The sequence below is a fragment of the Schistocerca nitens genome, chromosome 3 (assembly GCF_023898315.1).
Source record: "Schistocerca nitens isolate TAMUIC-IGC-003100 chromosome 3, iqSchNite1.1, whole genome shotgun sequence".
Lineage (NCBI taxonomy): Eukaryota > Metazoa > Arthropoda > Insecta > Orthoptera > Acrididae > Schistocerca > Schistocerca nitens.
The window spans coordinates 214,014,373-214,019,499 of NC_064616.1; the positions used below are offsets into that span (position 1 = coordinate 214,014,373).

The 5,127-nt window shown below is 45.4% G+C and overlaps 1 pseudogene; it reads left to right on the plus strand.

Annotated features, from left to right (window-relative positions):
- The first annotated feature begins 2,970 nt into the window (after positions 1 to 2,970).
- On the plus strand, positions 2,971 to 3,088 carry LOC126250088 (5S ribosomal RNA; annotated as a pseudogene).
- The last annotated feature ends 2,039 nt before the right edge of the window (positions 3,089 to 5,127 follow it).

Genomic DNA, 5,127 nt, shown 5'->3' on the forward strand with positions numbered 1-5,127 from the left:
GGTGGTTGTTCTGAGTACTGATTTCTCAGGATCTATGCACCCAAATTGCATGAAAATGCAATCACATGTCAGTTCTAGTATACTATATTTGTCCAATGATTACCCGTTTATCATCTGCATTTCTTCTTGGTGTAGCAATTTTAATGGCCAGTACTGTATGATCATTCCACTATCGTGCGACATTTGCATGCAGTGAGAAAGGTTCGGAAATCAAGAGCATGGGTACCGCATACTATAAGCCAAAATGACAAAAGTCAGCGGGAGGCCATATGTGCGTCTGTGCTTGTTCGTCATCGATTGGTTTGTGAAAAACACCAACTATTCCTATCCTGTATCGTTACTACTGATGGGATATGGTATCTTTATGCTAACGCAAGGAAAAGAAAGGAATGATTGACCCCAAACAAAGCAGCAACTCCCAGAACAAAGACCTGCGCCGTTAGAAAAAATATAATGTTTTGCATCTGGCGGAACAGCGACGGCATAGTATACTACGAATTGCTTCCCCGAGGTGTAACCATCACTGCTGATTGTCAAGAACTGAGACGTCTTGCAGACGCAGTCCGGGAACAACGGCCAGGAAGACTGCGTGAAGTGATCCTACTCCTCAACAACGACCTTCCGCATTCTCTTAGACTGACAAAAGAAAGTATACAAGAGTTGAGCTGGGAAGTCATTCCGCACCCACCTTATTCACCTCTTACGCCCTCAGATTATCACCTACTCCTCTCTCTATCGAAGAAACTTCAAAGAACTTCCTTTACGGATGAAAATGTGCTCCGAGCATGACTCTACGGGTTCATCGGCGCAAAACCACGTGGTTTCTACAGTCGCGGAACCTAAAAGTTACCCCAGCGTTGACTGATTGTTGTAAATAGTGAAGAAGAATAGATTATTGATAACTAAAGCCTCTGGTCTATGTATCTGTTGCGTTTATTAAACTTATGAAAAAACTTATGAAAAAACCAAACCAATATTTAAGACAGTACACGGTTAAGCTGTGAAATATTATTTGTGAAATGACTGCGTTATTAAGTTACTTTAGGCCCGCCCGGTTGGCCGTGCGGCCTAACGCACAGCTTTCCGGAGTGGGAAGGATCGCCTGGTCCCCTGCACGAATCCGCCAGGCGGACTTGTGTCGAGGTCCGGTGAGCCGGCCAGTGTGTGGATGGTTTTTAGGCGGTTTTCCATCTACCACGGCAAATGCGGGCTGGTTCCCCTTATTCCACCTCAGCTACACTGTCGGCGATTGCTGCGCAAACAAGTTCTCCACGTACGCGTACACCACCATTACTCTACCACGCAAACATAGGGTTAACAATCGTCTGGGGTGAGACGTTCCCTGGGGGGGGGGGGGCAACGGGGGCCGAACCACACAATAACCCTGGGTTCGGTGTGGGGCGGCGGAGGGGTGCAGTGGACTGCAGTCGCCGCCATGGGGTTGTGGACCACTGCGGCTGAGGCGGGGATGGAGCCTCTCCGTCGTTTCTAGGCCCCCGGTTAACATACAATACAATACAAGTTACTTTATATATTATATCCATCGTTTACATTTATTAGAAAAATCTTCCTTCCATTAATTAAAAGTTCATTTGTTTGTTAAATGTGTATGCGACAATAAAACACATGCTATTAGAAATAATGAACTGGCCGAACAATAGCCACTGCATTGCTGATCATATACCTGGGAAAAGACTAAAGTTTATCACCTCGATATGCAAGTAATAGAAACCATACTAGATGGTGCGACAAACAGAATGCTAGTCCAAGTTCAAAAATGGCTCTGAGCACTATGGCACTTAACTTCGGAGGTCATCAGTCCCGTAGAACTTAGAACTACTTAAACTTAACTGACCTAAGGACAACACACACATCCATGCCCGAGGCAGGATTCGAACCTGCGACAGTAGCGGTCGCGCGTTCCAGACTGTAGCGCCTAGAACCGCTCGGCCACTCCGGCCGGCACTAGCCCAAATGTTGAGAAGCAGAAGCGTGTCTTCGGTAATAGGTGCAGACTGTGAGGTAGGAAAAGATTAAGGTTTATCGCTTCGAACTGCTTGTGATAGAAAACCCATACAAGACGATGCAGGAAACAAAATGAGAGCCAAAGTGTTGAGCAGCGGAAGCGTAAACTTATGTAATAAGTATTGGCAATGCGTTAGTACTGAGGTTTATCACTTTGTGGTACGAGCAATGGAAAAAGCCATGCGAATGAGGCGAGAAAGAGAACGTGAGTGACGGCTTACGTGGTAGGTGATGGCGGTGAGCGTAGCACCCCTGAGTGACCTCCTGCGGAGGTAGAGCGCTGTGACGTCGTTGTGGGCCGTGTAGAGCCCGGCGGTGGGTGTCCAGCGGCCGAAGAGGGAGAACTCCGTGGGTTGGTGGCGGCCCGGGTTGAAGACCTCTGTGATCTCGACCAGCTGTCCGCCAGGCGACACCTCGGCCACCAGCAGCAGTGTGTCCAGCGGCACGTAGCAGCCCCCAAGACGAGTCCGCCACTCGCTGCCGTTCACCGCCACCAGCCACGTCAAGTCTCTTCTCAGATCCTGTCACACCCGTGCCTCTCTTCAGGTAGACAATCAAAGGACCTGCACTGTGTTCCAAATTAGTTTAAGACTGACAATTACGAAGGATGTAGTGGGGTGACACTCGTGCTGGAGATAGATTCGGCGAACATCAGGAGATCTGTAGTGGCAGCAACAACCCGAGGTTGCTTTCTCTCCACCCACTCCCTTACAACATTTCTCTCTTGTACTAGTCTACAATTTCAGGCAGCAGGATCTCCAGTGTGGTAAGATGTTGTGCAGGAGTAGTGAAAACTAAGACTGTTACATCTGCATCTACATAGATACTCCGCAAGCCAATGTACGGTGTATGGTGGAGGATACCCTGTACCAATACTAGTCATTTCCTTTCCTATCCCACTCGAAAATAGAGCAAGGGAGAAACGACTGTCTATATGCCTCCGTAGGCAACGGCCTTGCCGCAGTGGATACACCGGTTCCCGTGAGATCACCGAAGTTAAGCGCTGTCGGGCGTGGTCGGCACTTGGATGGGTGACCATCCAGGCCGCCATGCGCTGTTGCCGTTTTTCGGGGTGCACTCAGCCTCGTGATGCCAATTGAGGAGCTACTCGACCGAATAGTAGCGGCTTCGGTCAAGAGTACCATCATAACGATCGGGAGAGCGGTGTGATGTCCCCACGTCCCTCCTATCCGCATCTTCCTGTGAGGATGACACGGCGGTCGGATGGTCCCGGTAGGCCACTCGTGGCCTGAAAATGGAGTGCTTATATGCCTCCGTATGGGCCCTAATTTTTTATCTTCGTGGCCCTTAAGCGCAATGTATGTTGCGGCAGTTGAATCGTTCGGCAGTCAGTTTCAAATGCCGATTCTCTAAATTTTCGCAATAGTGTTCCTTGAAAAGAATGTCACCTTGCCTCCAGAGATTCCCATTTAAGTTCCCAAAGCATCTCTGTTGCCACTTGTTGTTCGAACCTACCGGTATCATTGAAAGGTCTCTGTTGGATTCCTTTCATGTTTAATTTCTTAAATCTGTTGTCATTTACGGCATAAATTCCTCTTCTAAATTTACTGTGGCGTTTCTATCTGGGAGGAGACTGAGTAGTGGAACGTGTTACTTTTACACATAAACAAGAACGATCTGTCACACTACTACACTTTAAAACACAGTTTATATGTAATTCATGTCACACAGTCTCATACGGAACCTACATCCGCTTTCTTTTATATACTGTATATGATAAGATACTGTCATCCCCCTTCCCTTCTGTGTGAGAGGATGAATGAGCAAATGTATTTCTAGTTGCATGCTTGAGGGTAGCAGACAAGGCTGTCTGTTAGAAAACAGTAGGACCAACGTCGGAACAGGTAGCTACGCTTTCTAAAAGCAAAGAGGTTTCTATCCTTAGTATGGTCCTGTCCGTCCGTTGTCATGTTGGTATAGGAAAGCTGCCTCTCTGGCCACTTCCGTTTGTATTTGTGAGCCACCCCTCAGGAAGGGACCAGGCAGTTGGTCCGTGGCGAGCGTCTGAAGTGGTAAGATCTCCGGCTAAGCGCGTGTCTGCTAAGTCCGTAGGACAATGGATTTCTTAAGTTCAGCCTAACTGAAAATTTAATCACCTTTATTTCAGGTTTAGCTCTAAAATATCTAATGTTATCTTAAATTGCAGCGCAGTGTAATTCTCGTGTGAAGTTCAGATTATTCTCCGGTAGTTGCTTTGTCACTACTTTGTGAGTAGAGTGGAACCACGTGTTGATCAGTAACTCTAACTAAGATCAATCTTAAATGCGAATGCTTGTGTGATTATAACGTCTCGTCTTGACAATATTTTTCAATATAGCAACTTTTCTTTATGTTCAACCCACGTGGGGTGTACTTTGCGAGACCAGCACCACGTGCTTATATAACTGTTTGACCCATCAGGTTAATAGTAAGACGTTAGTAACCAGTTCGAGGTTTTTCTTTTGTAAATTGCTTTTCGATCTAATTTATTTTAATTATCAAAAGTATTGTGGAGTTATACGCTTTGTGTAAACCAAGTTGACCACGTGAAGCATGTGGTGTAATCATCGAAGTAGCCCTCAGCTATTCTTTTGGGAAGATTTCACAGAGAGTTAGTATGAATTTAGTATACCAGTGTGTGGTAATTACATGACGGACAGGATTGTGCTACGAACGTAATTTCTTTGGGTGAAAATTTGAATCTGTTGGTAGTGGTTAACTTTCTCTTGCATACGTTTCAACGTTCTTTGTGTGTTGTTTTATGAATGCAGTGTTGTATGCAGTCTCCCAATCTTGGCTCCATAATTGATGTGTTCCGTAAGATTGCAATCTCACAATTTCACAATCCTAAATAAGGCACCAGTTTAGTTAGGAATCAAGTTTAATATGCTGAAATTTCAATGATCAATCTTAAAATAAATTTCCAAATATAAACTGATTTCTTTCTTTTTATTTAAATTCTCTTTTCTATATATATATTACCGGTTGTTGTATGACTATTAAAAGATTATAATTAATGTTAGTCTGTTTGGGAATTTGGTAAACCTAGACTAGATACCTGGTGAAACGGTTGCTTAGTACTGCAAGATTAACTTCCCCAGA